The 18228-nt window shown below is 41.0% G+C and overlaps 1 pseudogene; it reads right to left on the bottom strand.

Annotated features, from left to right (window-relative positions):
• LOC101570733 overlaps window positions 1–17165 on the bottom strand; it is a 34254-nt pseudogene extending 17089 nt beyond the window's left edge.
• Window positions 17166–18228: the final 1063 nt, after the last annotated feature.

The following is an 18228-nucleotide window of genomic DNA, read 5'->3' as shown; positions in this document are numbered from 1 at the left end:
TTTGGATCTGGCTGCTGTGCTCCACTTCTTTCTGCTGTGGGCGTTAGAGTTGAAGCCTTTGTGTCTCTCTGGCACGATGTTCTGCTCCTGAATCAGCTGGGTGGGTCTTGCCTCTAGCCTCTTTGCAGGGAGTTCTGCTGAAGGGTTCCTCGCTGGGCCTGCACTCTGGGTCGAATGAGGATCCGTGGAACCTGGGTGGTCTCACTCACATGCCTGGCCTGCACTCTGGGTCTATTCAGGATCCATCCAGCGGGACCCAGGTTGTCTCACTCACTCGCCGGGCCTGTGCTCTGGATCTATTCAGAATCCGGAGGGCCCCGGGTCATCTCACTCACTTGCCAGGCCTGCGCTCTGGGTCTAGTCTTACATCTACTTTTAAGTCTCTAAGCCCCCCTCCACCAGAGCACACCATGCTTAACATCCCCCTGACACATTTCTTTGAGACAGGGTCTCATTCTGTAGTTCACACTGGCCTTGAATTCACTATGCAGTCCATTCTGGCCTCAAACCTACAGCAATCCTCCTTCCTCAGCCTCCCAAATTCTGGGATTACCGGCATGTGCCACCACACCCTGCTTGTTATCCCTTTTGAGATCCAGTAATACAACAGCTTCTTTTCATGTTACCGTGTGCCCCTAAAATTCTCAATACTATATGAAGAATTCTTTAATTATTATTAGTTACGATTATCTCACATCTCCTTCCCATCACTGGGTTTGCACTTGTTTCCCAAGCTCAAGTGACTCTGACCTTTCCGGACTCCTGGAATACATCTGCTCCCACAATCAGGCATCAGGGCCCTTGCGTCTTCACCTCCTGCAATGACACTTGCCTCAGTAACACCTAATCATCCTCCAGAACTGAATAATCCCTCAAATCTGAGCTGACATCCCTAGTAGATAACCCTGGAACTTTTCTTTGTAGTACTGAATAGCAGTTGTTCGGCATTGTGGGTTTGGTTTTGTTTTTATAATTTAAAACTTCACTACATAGGTTTTCTCAGCAGTTTACTAAACCAAACAAACAAAATGATACCAGTTATTTCAACAAACTATAGACATATACATCTCTGAGCTGGAAGGTAGAAGAATATTAACTTCAAATAATTCATTTTAATTCTTGAAACACCAGTGATACTAAAACCACGCCAATGTCTATGGTCAAGATGTGCCAACACGCCAGGACCCTAGCAAAATGAAAATCCTACTGGTCAAGCAAAAATACTTCTTTTCACAAATGTTTGGAAGAAAAACAATTGTATAAGGGCTGAAAATACTTTAATTAGAGAAAATTTACAAGCAAAGAGGGAGCCCCAAGGCCGGCCACTTTCTGCCTCACAGACCTCACAGTTCCTCCACTTCAGAGGACGAAGCACATGGGCCACAGTGTCATCGCTTTAAGCCTCAGCTGCTGCAGGGCCATCGCTCTCCATGTCCCAGGCCTTCATGGAGGCCCCCAGCATGAAATTGTCCAGCAGGATGCTCCAGCCTGGGCCCTCTACTGATTTCTTTTCTGATGAACATTTCTAATTTGTAGTTCTGTCCATTCCTCTGAGAACACTGATGAAATCTCTCTTGGACACACTTGATACCAACTTAGCACACTTTCTAACAGAGCTTCCAGCCTCTGTAACCTTCTTGTCCACGTTCTTCTGATGTTTGTGAACAGTGTTGAAGAACGGCACCGCACCCTTCATTGCAATTCTCTGAAGAGTCCTCTCTACGTCTTTGTCCTGGACAATACCTGCCGTGGCTCTACACATCTTTTCCCACTCTCACTTCTTATCAAGCTGTTTTCTTCTCTCCAGTCATTCTTGCTTCAGTCTCTTTATTCTTTTCCAGCTCTTTGTTTTTGATGAGAATGTTGGGCTTGCTCTTAGGTGTGTCCTTGCTAAGGATTTTAGCTGTGGCATCTTCCCAGCCTGCATTAGTCCCAGCCCTGGAGTCAGCAGTGTTTTCTTTTTTCTTTGTCCCAGCATCCTCCTCATTGTCTGCTTCCACCACTTCATCATTAGACGGCCCACAGCTGCCTCCAGAACCTCTGCTGTCCGAAGCCTCTCAGTCTTTGTCATCCAGCTCTGAGGCCACAGCCCTGGCTCTGTTTTCATCTTCTTCTTTTTCGGGAACTTTTTCAGCTTTTTTCCCTGTAGTCACACAAGTCTTACATGGGCATGGCCACCTTGCCTGCCTGAAAGCGTCAGTGTTGTGTTTTGTTTGGGGTACTAAGGATCGGACCCAAGAGCACATACCTCCTAGGCAAACACTCAGCACTGATTATACTGCCAGCTCAGCAGTTACACTATTAATGATTGGACTTAAAAAAATTAATTTCTCCCCGGGTATGGTGGGACATGCTTGCAGTCCCAGCACTCTGAGGCTGAGGCAGGAGGATCACTGTAGCCTGGGCTACAAAGTGAGTACAAGGCCAGCCTGAACTATGCAGTCAGATCCTGTGCCCCACCCCCCCAAAAAATGACGTCTGCTCTTCTCACTATACTACAAATGTATAAATGCAAGAACAATGTGTGTTTCTTGGGCTGGGGAGAGAGCTTGGTGATCTAAGTGCCTCCCTGGCAAGCACGAGGACCTGAGTTCCATCTCTGGTAGTACAAGCCACACTGGCCCTGGAGCCCCCGGCATGTCATGCCGGCCCCTGAAACCAGGCATGATGGTGCACTTCTGTAATCCCAGCACAGGGGCGGCTGAGATAAGAGAATCACTATGTGTTGCAGGACCCTGTATCAAAAAAATTAAAAAGTGTGTTTCTTTTTATTCTTGTGCTTGAACATAACACTGTGTCCAGGGTATTCTAAAGTATTCAATAAACATTTTTTTTAAATGAAAGAATGTGTTAAATCACCCAAGAAGTTAATGTAGAACTAAAATTTAGGTTTTCTGACTAAATTTAATAATAATTACCACCCACCTGCAGCTTTCAGTTTCATGTGCTCAACTATATATATCAATATAATGCACATATAAAGAGCAAATAAATCATGGATATTCCTCAAATATTATATTTGAAAATACTAGTGGGATACAACATTTGGTTATAGTTACTCTATTAAAGCTCACAGGGCTAGGGATGTAGCTCAACAGCATAAGCGCCTGCCTGGCAAGCGCAAGGTCCCTAGTTTAATCTTTGTTACTGCAAATTAATTAATTAATTAATTAATCAAATTAAAAAGCTCACAATGAAAGCTGGAGAGACTGACTCAGGGCTGCCTGTTACTGATCGATACTCAGGAGTTGCTGTGTGAATTAGGTGGCACATTCTAGGTCCTTGGTCCAGTCCAACTGTCACTCTCTGGAGGATTTTCCATGGCCCTGGGCTATGTTCCCTTCACCTCCTGTGTCATCCTTCTTTGAGCTGGGTAGTAAACGGACTGCAAAAGTGGCCACTGACTGAGGTGGCCCTAAAGCCCTGAGGCAGCAGCCAACCACGTGCTGGACCTTGTCGGTGGCTGACTTTCAGGTGTGCTATAGACAGCGTGGCTTCCAGGCTGGCGTGCCGGGCCGTGGAGTAAGGAGCTCTTCACATAAGAAGGTAGGAAAAGGCCTTTCTGTCAATGATCCTAGCTGTTGGTTCCTTTCCTCATGAAAATGATTTTGAAGGGTGATTCAGTTCTGAAGGTAATCAGAGGAAGCTTAAGAATATATGATAAAGCTGGACCAATACCCTTCTGGTGGATGAAATCAACTGAGGTAATTATGTTTCAATAAGAACACAAATTAGGCCAGGGAGATAGCTCAGTAGAATAAGTGCCTGCCTGGCAAACTCAGCGTCCTGAGTTCTAATACCTGGTACCACAAAAATAATAAATAAATAAATAAATAAATAATGAGAACACAAATTGTGGTTTAATTTGAGATAATAAAATTGTGTTTCTCTTTTTGACTAATCTTTGTTCACTTAACCTGTTAACCAATTGCAGATCTGTGTTAGGTGCTGGGACTATCAGATAATCAGGGGTACTTCTCCCTCCAGAAACTTGGTTCAGACAGTCAAAGTGGGGCAGGCCTGTAATCCCAGCTTTCAGGAGGGTGAGGCAGGAGGATCACTTTGAGTTCAAGGGGAACCTGGGCTATATAGTGAGTTCAAAACTAGCCTGAACTACAGAGTAATACCTTGTCTCAAAAATAAAATAAAATAAAATAAAATAACACAAATTCAATACCCTCACAGGAACAATGTCCTAAGCATAAAATTATAGTGTCATGCTAAAAGTGCACTAGCTGATCCTTCTCCTCTGCTAGGCCTGTATACTGTATCCATAACTTCCTTAGCATCACTTCTTGGTGCCCAGGAATATCTCCAACTCAACCTTCCCAGAGATAGGAAACTCATCATCTTTTCTATCCAAACTCCTCTTTCTCTTCCCCTTTCTGCTCCTGATTATATTTTACCTTCATTTGTGAAATGATTTTTAAATAATAATCCTTCCCCAAAACCTAAAAATAATCTTGAATTTGTTCAAGTTCCACTTACCACCAGTAGCCAAGTCCTGCCAAACTTATCTATTACAGAGTCTTCCAAATCACTCTATCCCCTCTAATTCTCCTCATTTCCTTAGGTTTGATCTTGGATGCCAACAAACCTCCCAACTGGAATTTCACACCACTGTTGAGTCCTTCTCTGACCCACTCTCTATAGGATACAATTTCTGTAGCTTTTGAGATATCTAGAGATTGTAGCTCGGGGACCACCTAAGTCGATTCTATTGTAGTTAGCAGTTCATACTAATGTAGCTAGAATGGTGACCAGGGAGTGTTGTGTTTGTTTTTGCTGTATTATTCTGGAATGTGAATATTCTTTTAACTCAAGGACCATGAGACAAAATATCTGACTGATATGATCTAAATTTATGAGATAGTAAATATATCGGCCATTAGATTCAGACACACCTTCTTTCTAAATCCATCACTGGTGCCAGGCAAGCTGGCATTTGCCTATAATTCCCAGCACTTAGGAGACTGAGGCAGGAGGGTTGCTGTGAGTTCAAGACCAGGATGGGCTGCAAAATCAGCTCAAGGCCAGGCTCAGCTGTGTAGTGAGAACCTGTCTCAAAAAGACAATCAGTCAATCCAGTTCTGCATTATAACATGGCATAGAAAATGTTTCTTGGTATTTTCCCCCTGTTGCCCTCATTTTATTCATATTAAAAGTGAATTTTCTATTTCATCAACTAGGATTATGCTCAGCAGGAGGTGATGGTAAACCCCAAATGATAATGGCTTTGAAAGATATCCAGGCAGGTGGTCTAGAACGCTGTGGTGTCTGCCCAATTATCAGGACCTTCGGCTCTCCCATCCTCAACAGGTGGTTTCCACAGCATGGCCAGAGAAGCTGCCCCAGCTCCAGCCATCATGGTCACATTCAAACCAGAAGGAACAAGTTTACAGAGAAAGAAAAAGAAAGAAAGGGCTGGTGAGATGGCTCAGTTGGGCTGGTGAGATGGCTCAGTGGTCTAAAGCACCTATTTGGAACAAGCTTGGCAAAGCACAGGGACCGCAGTTCAATCCCCCAGCACCACATGCCAGCCAGCCCCACCCCCTGATGGGCTGAGCTGGCCACACACACGCACACACACACACATAAATAAGAAGAAAGAAAGAAAGGCATTTTCTTTCTTTCTTTCTTTCTTTCTTTCTTTCTTTCTTTCTTTCTTTCTTTCTTTCTTTTTTTTCAGAACCGGGGATTGAACTCAGGCCCTTGCACTTGCCAGGGAAGAGCTTATTCCACTGAGCCATCTCCTGGTCCCTATTCTCATTCTTTTAAAGATGCTTCTCAGATTCATCTTGCAATATATCATTATATATAATATGTATATAATTTATAATCTATAATTATAACACACGTGTTGTATTTAATATGCTTATTCTATAGAGCTTTACCATAATTTAGCCATATGACCAATCTAACAGCAAAAGAGCTTAAAATTGAGTAATCATCCGTGTAGCTAAAAATCACAAGTGTTATCTTACATCAAGGTGGATAATGGACATGATAAATGTCTTAACCTGGGCTCCACAGAGAGAAGAGTCTGCAGCAGAAGGGTTTCTGCTGGCATTTATCAGGTACAAAGCCAGGGGAACAAGGAGCAGGGGCCAGGCAGGGGAGGAAAAAGAACCCCTGGTAGGGTTTCCTCTGACGTCACTTGGGTCAAGCCCAGTTGACTGCTTGATTTTACAAAGCAGTGCTCAGACAGAGTGAAGGGCTGAATCTCACAGCAGTGTCCATGCAAGTAAAATAGAGAAATTCAACCTGCAATCCTTATCTCCTGTAGGATGAGAGTTACTCACTCATGCAGCACTTCTTTGCAATTTCACCTACCCCTGCACAGCTCAACAGGGAATTTGGAGAGTCAGCAGGTATATGACGCAGACATGAAGGTACATGACCCGTCCTGTTGCCTGAAATCTGAGTACAGGCAGAGCTGAGCAACTGAGTGACAGGGCCAAACCACAGGCTGATGCCCCAGAAATGAAGAGGCTGAAAGGGCCACGGTGACCCCTAAGCCACCAGATGCCATGGGCTTCCAGCTATCTCTGCCGTACTACTACAAATCGAGGTTAATCTCTTGCTGACAAAGTCAGTGAGCACCTCATACTACGTGCCCTAAACTGCAGACATTTGTATAACAAAATAGTAAGATCAACAGAATTTAACAACTACCTGCTCTTGGCCAGGTAGTCTGCTAACAGCTTTCTAGACACTGTTTCATTTAATCTTTACAGCAAAATCAGTGGAGGGTACAGTTCTGTCTTTCCCTTCCTTCCTCATCGCCTCTCCCCTTTCTTTTCCTTCTCTTTTCTTGGAGGCAATAAATGGAGGCATTACCGTGGCTGGTATTACGGGGGAGTGGGATTTCCTTCACTTGGAGCTTGCGTGTGTTGCTGCTATAGGAAATTAAAACTGAGAAAGATGCAAAGTCAGTGTGAGATTATAAGATCATTTGGGGAAAGGAAACATTATGATGCTAAAGAACATATCAGTAGCTAGTGGAAAAACTAAATTACACTCATATCTTCCTACCCAGAAACTAGTGATGCTTTGGGCAGTACAGTTTTTCTGCTAATACCAACACCAGAGGACATGGTGCCTTTCCAGATTGTTCGCTGTTTGCATCCATATCTTCCAAAGGTAAGTCTGACCTTAGCTTTCTTCTACTGCTGCTCTTGTATCCAGCATGAGTTTCTGTCACTCTCTTTGAAGTGAAAATGATGCCATTGTTTTCTGCCTCTCTTCCTTGACTCTGTGCCAGCAAGTGGTCTTCTTTGGGTGTTGCTGAGGTGTTTTACAGCTCACAAAGGAAGAAAAGCACATAGGGAATTCAGGTAACATCAGACAAAAATCTCAAACTTATAAGTAGCCTGAAAAGCTAGATCCTTATGCTACTGATTTTCCTCCTTGGAATTTCAGTGTAACTAGGTCAGACTTCCTGAGGTTTCTTATTTTCACTGGTCTATCATTTTGGTAAAAATAAGATCGGGGCAATCCAGTTCCTTGATCTTTCATTTAGTATCAAGACTAGGGCCTCTGAGGCCTGCTTCCCTTCAGAAGGACACCACCATTCCTTTTCCCACACTCCTAATCTCCCTCAGAGACCAGAATGGGAAAGAGAAATGCAGAGGAGAGGAAGTAGATGGATAAAGGCTTGATTGTGACTTATTTACATTTTAAGTGAAACAGACCACTCACCTTCACATTTATTTCTTCATTTGTTTCTTCATTCTTCACACAGAAATCTCATCTAAAGTTATTCTAAAGGGCCAGCAAGATAGCTCAGTGGTCTAAGCGCCTGCTTTGGCAAGCACAGAGACCAGGGTTTGATCCCTGGTCCCACACACCATGCCAGCCCTGCCCCCACACACCATGCCAGCCCTGTCCCGGGACATGCTGAGCCAGCAGACCTAGTCCAGGCATGGTGGCACACACCTGTAATCCCAGTGCTGGGGAGGCTGAAAACAGGAGGGTCACTGAGTCTGAGCTGCATAATGAGACCCTGTAACAACCAAATACATTAAAAAATTATAATTTTTTCATGAAATGTCTTTGCTTCCTTAAACAGAGAGGAAATTTGCTTATAAAATTGAAAAGCTCTCTCTCTCTCCTCCTCCTCCTTCTTCTTCTCGGTACTAGGGATTAACCCCAGGGTGTTTACCATGGAGTACATCACCAATCCTTTTTATTTATTTTTTCCTTATTTTCAGACAGATTCTGGCTAAGTGGCTCAGGCTGATTTTCAATTTGTGTTCTCCCTGCCTCTGCCTTTCTCATAGCTAGGATTACATGCATGTATTAGCACATCCAGCACTTTAATGTAGATGGTGAGGTCAGCTCTCCTGTGTAGGCTTATCTACTGTGGATAAAAGGATGAGCTAGTACAGCATTCTAAGAGAGCAGTTTGAACTATTTGTCAGCAGTCTTAAATATATTCAGGCTCTTTGATCATTTCTCCATTTATAAGGCCGTATGCCAAAAAATAAGGGCACGATTTCCCGCATATGTACAAAGATGTTCAACGCAGCATTTTGTATAGTAGTGCAAAATGGGGAACAACCTAAATATCCCCAAACAAGAAATGTTAAATCAATTTTGATATAGAGCATACAATTATCCCTCTCTACCAACCACAGGTGAAAAATCCACACATATACAGGCTGTTTTTCTTGTTATTATTCCCTAAATAACATAGTACTATAACAATAGCTTGCATTATATTAGGTATTATAAGCAATCTAAAGATGATTTCAGGATATAGGAGGATTTATGTAGATCATAAACAAATATTCCACCATTCTACATACACTCCCTTATGTAAGGGAGCTGAACACTAGTGGACTTTTGACTCTGGGGGAGGTGCTAGAGTCAATTTTCTGCAGGTACTGTAATGCTGTTATCTATATATCATAATAATGTGCATAATAAGTAACAATGTTTATACAAAAGAAAAATTACATTTTTAATATGAAGTTGTACATAAAAGTACTCTTTAGGTAAAATTATCATCCCGAATAATACATGCACTATAACCCTACTTTAACAAATTATGTTTATGAATACCCAAAAAAGCTAGCCCGTGCAACTATGTGAGACTCCGTCTTGAATTCGTGACCCTCCTGCCTCCGCCTCCTATGGAGCTAAGATTATATGTGTGTATCAGCACCATGAGACCTTATAGTAATTTTGAAATCAAGCAACATATGTCTATCCATTTTATTCTTTATTTTCAAAATCATTTTAATTATTCCAGGTACTTTGCATTTTCATATGAATAATCTGATCACTATCCCAGGGGGAAAACGCAAATACTTGGACTAAATTTTACTGAATATATATGTCAATTTGTGAGGAATTGCTATTTTAGCAATACCATCTTCCAATTCATGAAGAATTTTTTTTTTCAGCACTATTTTGTAGTTATTAACATATACTTCTGATCAAATTTGGTTAAATTTACCTCTTTTCTTTTATCAGTACTGGGGCTTGAACCCAGGGCCTTCACACTGAATTACATCCCCAAATCTTTTTTGTTTGTCATGTTGAGACAGACTCATTCAGTTACAAAGTTGCTCAGGCTGACCTAGAGCATTTGATCTTCCTGCCTCAGCCTCCCAGAGTGCTGGGATAACAGGAGTTCACCACCATACTTGGCTTATACTTTTAATTATCAACAACAAACAAAATTAATTTAAAAAGTAATAGTGTTCCTTTTTTTTTTTTTTTTTTTTTTTTTTTTTTTTTTTTTTTTTTTTAGATTCAAAATACAGGGCCAGGGAGATGGCTCAGTAGAATAAGTGCTTGCCTGGCAAGTGCAAGGGCCTGAGTTCAATTCCGATTCCACCAAAAAAATAAAAAATAAAAAGAAGATTCAATATTACAGTCAATAGAAAGTTAAATAAGTTGTGCTTAAGGACTACTTTCTCTTCACAACCAACAATTTAGATATTTAGTTGTGATACAGTATGATAATAAGGACAGCTAAAAGCAGGAGTAATGTTAATTAAGCAGCCATTTCAGCACCATCCTAATAAATACAGAGAGTTGGTGACAAAGGCACGGACGGGCGTGCGACCCTTGAGCTGTGTGCTGTGGGTGAATTTGGGCAGCATCAGTTTTTGCCCCTGATCCTCTTTCCCTTGTAAGTGGACGAGGCCAGGATCAAGGGGACTTGAACACTGTGGGTCTCATTCATTATAATCACATAACAGAACACATATTTAAGGAATTTGAATGAAGATAAAGACCTGCTTGACATCAACTAACAAAGTCAAAAGAAAAATCGATGAAAATAAAATTCCCCGAACAACTCCCAATCAAAAAACTGATACTAAAGACCCACTTTTTTTTTTAAAAAAATATAGGCCCACAATGTACCATTTAATGAAAATACGCAAAGATATTATCATAACTTGTAAACAGACTGTGAGGAAATCCTCCTAGTAAAAAGAAAGAAAAGCGCCACACCTAATTTACTATTATTTAAAAAAATATATTGGTTTGTGTGATAAAGACTAAAATAGACTGACTATACCACTGGCCAGGAGCCAAGCCATTCTTCAGTGAATTCCTAAGATAATGGGCCTTCATTGTTCTGTTTGTTATCCTTGCTAGTTCCTGTCAGACCGGGCCTTAGCAGTTACATGGGCTTCTGCTATTTATCAACCTGCAAGGTTTAAAAATCTCCCCCTACTTGCCTAAAATGAATTTGTTTGTTAAACAAATACATTTGATGACATTTCCAAGGCTCATTTGTGATTGATTGATAAATATCTGCTGCTTGTAAATTAAAGACGTGTGCAAGGCTGCCTTAGGAAAGGTAAGATGGGCTGGTGAGATGGCTCAGTGGTCTAAAGCTCCTACTTAGAACAAGCTTAGCAAAGTACAGGGACCACGGTTCAATCCCCCAGCACCACAAGCCAGCCTGCCCCACCCCCAGGTGGGCTGAGCTGGCCACACACACACACACACACACACACACAAATAAAAAAAAAAAAGGAAAGATGGTCTTTGGGGTGGCCATCCCCATAGGCACCAACAATAACTCATTTAACTGAAATACTAATTTTCTATAATTCAAAGGGAGTCATTCTCCCATATGAAATAAATCAGATACAGATGTGTGAATACTGCATTGTTTCTCTGGTATGAGAAATCAAAGTGTAAGTAAGGACAAAATGTACTTTAGATATGGTGACTAGGAAGAAAATGTTCAGATGGGGAGAAAACAAAGGAGGGAGAGGAAAGGAAAAAAGTGAGAAAGAAAAAAAAAAGTGAAGAAAACGTGATAAAAGAAGCTAAAAAATAAAGGGAGTCATTCTCAGTTAGTGGGAAGGTTAGAGAAAGGATTGCAGTTGTGTTGGAGGCCAGCTTGGGCAACTCACCAAGACTCTGTCTCAAAGTAAAAATAAATACAAAAGGAGTGGTTGTAGCTCAGACATTGAGCGCTTTCTGACCATGCCCAAGGCCTTGGGTTCAAGTCCCCGCTCTGTAAGTCTCCAGTTCACAATCTGTCGAGTTGCGAATGGTAGTGAGCATCAACAGACCTCGCATTACCAACCTTGGTGGATGGAAACAAATGCATGAAAGTAGCCTACGTATCTGCTGGACATTGTCACAGCAGTGCTGCTGTGTGCTTAGTGCACAGGGCGACGGTGTGAGGTAGGAGCATGCTCAGTTACAGCCCGGAATATCCGGAAGCAAGAGGAAAAGCAGTGGCGATATGATTTGGTTTTTATAATGCTTTACATTGTGTGTTTGTCTCAAAGGTGTGTGAGACTTGTTTTATGGAACCTACAAACAAATCCAACTTATGAATATTCTCCTAGAATGAAACTTATTTGTAAATCAAGGACTGTATTACAAAAGATAAAAATAAAATGAATAGAAGAGGTTATTTTGGCAGAGCACATACTTAAGATCTCCAATAGATAGAGCCAGTAATAATATTAGGAAATTATAAAAGCCTAGAGCAAAAAAGGCCTTGGTTTAATTGAAGAATAAATTGTCATATAATTCTTATGCTAACTTTGTTCTTTACAAATGAAAGTTTCACTATCTTTTTGGATTTTTCACTATTGAATTTCTGTACTACCTTGGCTTAGAACATTCTTTTGCAGAAACATTATTTTGCATTTTAATTGTAAAATTCTCCAGTGAAGTCTTTATGATCTGGAAAATATTTTGTCAACTAGACTCTAAATCAGTTAAACTGACTTTTTTTTTTTTTTACAAATCTCTAAATATTGGTTAAGAAAATAAAAATGTCAGCCCAAGTATCCCCCTGTTCAAATCTATGAGTATGTTTTCACTTGGTTTGCACGCACAAATGTATTACAGACACACCTGCAAAGTGAGCCTGTGAAAACAAGGCAAAACAAAACACGCACTTGGTTCCTAAATTCACCTTGGGAAGTTATTTTGCAAAAAGTAAGTGTGAAAAGTTGACAGAAAAGTAGAGACAAAGGCAGGCAGTGGAGGAGCTGGGTGTGTTGGCACATGCAGAGGCAGGAGGAACCCTAAGAGTTGGAGGCCAACCTGGGGTCCATAGTTAATTCAAGGCCAACTTGAACTGCACAGCGAGACCCTATCTCAACAAGACATTTAAAAAAAAAAAAAAAAGCAGTGGGCAGTAGGATGTGATATATTTATTTAGTCATAGAAAATAATAAACTTTGTTGATGCCACTATTTGCCTGTTTGACAGAGAATATTAAGGAAATAATACTACTATTTCAACTCATGGAAAGAAAATATACTTTTGAAAAATAGGAATAAGCTTTTAAAAAGTTCCTCAAGTATCAGGCAATTTTAGAATTGTGAAAGCAGAGTTTATAACCCTCTTTAACAGTACCAGGCACTTCCTGCCAGGGAGACAGTGTGAGCTGCAAGGCAAGCTAGGATGTACCAGCTCCTAAATGTACTAGCGGTTCACTGCAAAATCAGTCCATGAGCTCCATTTCTCACCTCTGGTATTGACCTCTGATGCATTATTTAAGGCTGTAGCATCTAACATCTTGCTACCTAGGAAGGGTGGAGGAGGAAAAGACAGGGCAGGAACCAGGGTAGGGATCAGGTACAAGGGTTTGTTTTCAAGTTATTTCAGTTGCCTAAGCATTTTTGTAATGGTTGATTCTGAACTCAGGCACTGCTCCTGGCTGGGTACCCACACACAGGTCACCTGGTGAGGTCCTGGGCCCTGGTTTTCCCTTCTAAAGGCAGTGGAGAGTACTTATTCCAGGGGCAGTTCTAAGATAAGATGACAGGATTTCCTCTCCAAGAGGAGACAAATGCTTTCCTTTAGAATAATAAACATTCCATAATTCCACAGAGCAATCCTTTATTTGTTCCTCTGCCCTGACAATGGGAAGTCACAAAGCCTCTTTCACCTCTGGCCCAAGGCCACCTCGCAAAAGGCAGCTGGAAGAACATGAAGATAAGGTAGGAATCCCTGAAGGGAAAGTGTTAGCATGCCCTGCTGCCCAGAATCCTGCCTCGTTCCTACGCCTTCCTGGCTGTTCTCCCAGCTCCAGCCTCCCCAGCCCCACCCTGCATGGTGGACCTCCAGACTCTGCCCTGTGGATCCTGATTTAGGGGTGCGGCATCAGTGATCCTCTTGGTTCGTCTGGGACTTGATGCAGGGTGTTTTTTTTTGGTTTTTTTTTTTGGTGGAACCAGGGATTGAACTCATGCCCTTGTGCTTGCCAGGGAAGCGCTTATTCCACTGAGCCATCTCCCCAGCCCCTGGGTGTTTTTTGTTTGTTTGTTTTTGTTTTTGTTTTTGTATTAGAAGGAAAAGAAAGTAAATATGAGAGGACAGGAATGGATAGGTTTGTGAAACCCAGATTTTTTTTCATCCTAATCTCAGCAATGTCCTGCTTTAGCCTAATTGGATAGGGACAGTTTGTGAACTACCCTGTTCCAGTTTTTTTCCTGGCCTCCTTGCTGTCTCGGGTGATGGGACAGATAGCTTTTCAGATTTCTGGCTCCCTGGTACTTTGGAACAAATAATTATTGGTGAAATCCAAGGAAGGAATTTTGGGTTCTTCTGGAACTTGCTTCTGTAGTCTTCTGGAATTACCCTCAGATTGTGAGTTCCAGCTGGGGCCTCAACTGTTTGCCTTGCCACAGACCCCCTTCCTGTTTGGGCTCAAGCTTATTTCTCTGTTTTTCTAAGTAATAGTTTAAAAATCACTGCATGTCCTGATCTGCAAAGATTCTTCCCTGGATTGTCACAGTGAGTTCTGATACTCCAGGGTTTTTTTTTTTTTTTTGTGACCTGCTAAACCTGCTCTGGGGGCCGGCTGATGTGGCATGTGGTGTTGGGGATCAAACCATGGTCCCTGTGCTTGCCTAAGCTCGTCCAAGCAGGTGCTTTAGACCACTGCGCTATCTCACCAGTTCAATTCACCAGTTTTTCTTTGTGGTTCTGTCTGAACCCTAAAGATAAAACTTTTGCTCACTTTACTTCCCACTTGGTAGTTTGCCTGACAGGTGTCCAGGAGCTGGGTGCCTAGGGTAGGCTCTCGCACTTGGGTGTAAGAGCAAAGTTTCTTCATCTGACTATAAGCCAATGTCTGGCTTTTCTCATGTACTTCAGAGTCTCCCAGAGTTTATAACCTGCCTGCTTCAGTTTCCCAGAGCACTGGGATTGCAGAATTTACCACTATAGTTGTTGTTGTTATTCTTTTGGCTGTGCTGGGGATGGAACCCAGGGTTTTACACATGCTAGGCAAATGCTTTAAGACTGAGCTGCCCTAGTGCTCATTTAAAATTTTCTATTTTGTCCTCAAACAATTTTGTTGGCATGAAGTTAAAAACTTTCTTTCAACTTCTACAGGGCTTCTAATGATGCCTTCTTTCTCATTCCTGATTTAGATAATTAATGTTCTCACTATTCCTGGTCAGTGTAGCTGAAGACTTGTCAGTTTGTTGATCATTTTAGAAAAATAACTTAATTTCACTGATTTTTTTTCCTATTATTTGCCTATATTCTGTTTCTTTCTGCTCTGATCTTCTTTAGCAATCAGGGTTCTGTTTAGAAAGTCCTTGCCTACACCAATTGTAGGAGTTTTACCTATTTTATCTTCCAGCAGATTAAGTATTTTGTGTAGATCTTTGACCCATTTGGATTTTAGCTTACTGCATGATGAGAGATATGGTCCAGATTTGATATTCTGCATGTGGATAGCTGGCGTTCCCAGCAACATTTTCTAAAGAGGCTGATTTTCTGTTAGAACAGATTTTGGACTCCTTTGTAAAAATTAGATGATAAGTGTGTCAGAGATTGCTTTTGTATCCTCTGTTTTGTTCCGTTGATCCATATGTCTGTTTTTGTGCCAGTACCGTTCTGCTGTGTGTTTGTTTGCTTTGTTTATTGTAGCTTTACCATATAACTTGAAGTCCAGGATTGTGATGCCTCATTTTGCTCTTGCGAAGGTTGCTTTTGCTACTCTAGGGCCCTCTGGCTGCATAAGAACGTTAAGATCGCTTTCCATCGTTCTGTGAGGAATGCTGTTGATATTTTGATTAGTACTGCATCAAATCTATGTACCAGTTTTGGAAAGATGGCCATTTTGACAATATTGATTCTGCCTATCTGAGAAGAGGACATATCATTCCATTTTCTCTTGTCCTGTGCTTATGTTCTCTATACAGTACTGTAGTTTTCTTTTTTTTTTTTTTTTTTTTTTTATTTTTATTTATTGTGTGTGTGGCCAGCTCAGCCCACCAGGGGGCGGGGCTGGCTGGCATGTGGTGCTGGGGGATTGAACCGCGGTCCCTGTGCTTTGCTAAGCTTGTTCTAAGTAGGTGCTTTAGACCACTGAGCCATCTCACCAGCCCCTGTAGTTTTCATTGTAGAGCTCTTTCACTTCCTTAGGATAATTCATAAGTATTTAATTTTTCTTAATACTGTTGTGAATGGTATTATTTTCCTAACCTCTTTCTCAGTGGGTTTGTTACTGGTGTACAGGAACATTTGACTTTTGAGTGTTGATTTCACATACATCTATTTATTTTTATTTATTTGTTTATTGAAACAGGAACTTGCTACATAGAGTTCAGGCTAGACTTGCACTCACTTATGTAGCTCAGACTGAGCTCAACGTTATAGAAATCCTCCTGCCTCAGCTTCCTAAATGCTGGGACTACAGGTGTATGCCATCACATCCAGTTTCTATCCTGTTATCTTTGCAAATTTCATTATTAATTCTACAAGTCCTTTGGTGGAATTTCTTGATCTTCTAGGTGGAGGATCTTTTAACCTGCAAATAAGATAATCTGACTTCTTGCTTTCTTATACATATCTCTTTTGTTTCTTTCTCTTGCCTACTAACTGCTCTTGCTAATATTTCAAGTACTATATTAAATAGAAGTATTGATAGTGAACATCCTTGTTTTGTTCCTGATTTTGGGACGATTTTTCCCATTTAATATGATGTTGGCAGTATGTTTGCCATAAATAGACATACCTATTTATTTTTTAAATAAATAAATCATGAATGAATGGTATGATTTCCTCAAAGGCATTTTCTGTTTCTGTTGAGATGATTTTTAAAAAAATGTATTTGGTTGTTGCAGGGTCTCACTGCGCAGCTTGGACTCGTGTCATCCTCCGGCATTCAGCCTCCCCAGCGCTGGGATTGCAGGTGTGCGCCACCACGCCTGGACTCCGGCTGGCTCAGCCCACCGTGGGGGGCAGGGCTGGCACAGCACGTGGTACGAGGGATCAACTGCAGTCCTGCGCTTGCCTATGCTTGTCTCAGCAGGAACTTTAGTCCACTGAGCTATCTCACCGGCCCGAGATGATGTGATTTTTGTCCTGCTCCTAGTTATAAGATGTATTCCTTTTATGAATTTTCATGTGTTGAACCAGTCTTGCGACCCTGCGATGAAGCCTGCTTGGTCATGCTGTATGATCTTTAGATCATTTATTGCCCTCTGTTTGCCAGTATCTTCGTGAGGATTTATATATCTACCCTTATTAAAGAGATGGGCCTTTTATTTTTATTTTTTTAAGTTAGGTCTTTTTCTAGTTTTAGAATCAGGGTAAGGTAATGTTAGCTTCCAAGAGTAACTTTGGGAGTAATTCTTAATTAAAATATTTAAGAAGCATGGGCGTTAGCACCTTGCTGAACTTACAGAATCCAATAGTAAATCCATCTTGTCGTGGGCTTTTCTTCATATTTTTTTTTAATTATTGCTTTATTTTCATTGCCTATAATTTGATTATGCCATATTATTGTGCTTTCTTGTTTTAGCTTTGGTAATTCATCTACTTCTAGGAATTTATTTTTTTCTGGCTTTTCCAATTTATTGGAGTATAGGTTTTTTTTGTGGGGAGGGGAGTGGTACCTGGAATTAAACTCAGAATCTTACACTCACCAGGCAAGTGCTGTGCCATTGAGCTATCGCCTCAGCCCTGGAGTATAGGTTTAAGTAGTTAATAAAAATAAAAAAAGGAGTGTCGTTGTGATTTGCTTTTTTATTCTAATTGCATTGATTTGGGTCTTTGTTTCTTTCGGGAGGTAAGAATGACTAAGTGTTTACATTGCTTATTCTTCAAAGACTAGTTCTTTGATTCATTGATTCTTTGTATGGTAGTTCTTTTAACTCAATTTCATTAATTTCTTCTTTAATCTTTATATTTTCCTTCCTTCTATTAGCTTTGGGTTTGGAGTTTGTTTTACTAAGACCTTATGGTATATCATTAGATTATTTACTCAGGGCTGCTGTGTTTTTCTGATGTAGGCGTTCACTGTGGGCATTCATCATGCCTTCTATGCTTTTATTCTGCCTTATAGATTCTGATAATTTGTGTGGCATTCTCACTTGATTCTAGGAATTATTTAATTTCTTCCATGATCCATTGGTTATTCAAGAGGGCATTGTTGAACTTCCACGTGTTTTCATAGTTTCAGTGGTGTCTTTTGCTACTGATTTCTAGTTTCCTTGCTCTATGATCAGATGATATACTTGGGATAATTTTGATTCTTCTGCATTTACTCAAACAGGTTTTATGGCCATTAAATGGTCCATTTTGGAGAAAGTCCAATGAGCTGCTAAGAATGTGTATTCTGTTGCTATTGAATGGAATACTACGGGGATATCTATTAAGTCCATTTGTTCAAAGGTGCGGTTCACCTCTATTTCTTTGTAGATTTTTTCATCTAGTTGATCTACTTGTAGTAGTGGGGTAACAAGGTCCTACACTGCAATTTTGTTG

This window comes from Octodon degus, unplaced genomic scaffold, assembly GCF_000260255.1.
Source record: "Octodon degus isolate 3935 unplaced genomic scaffold, OctDeg1.0 scaffold00012, whole genome shotgun sequence".
Lineage (NCBI taxonomy): Eukaryota > Metazoa > Chordata > Mammalia > Rodentia > Octodontidae > Octodon > Octodon degus.
This window is presented reverse-complemented; position numbering and strand designations above follow the sequence as displayed.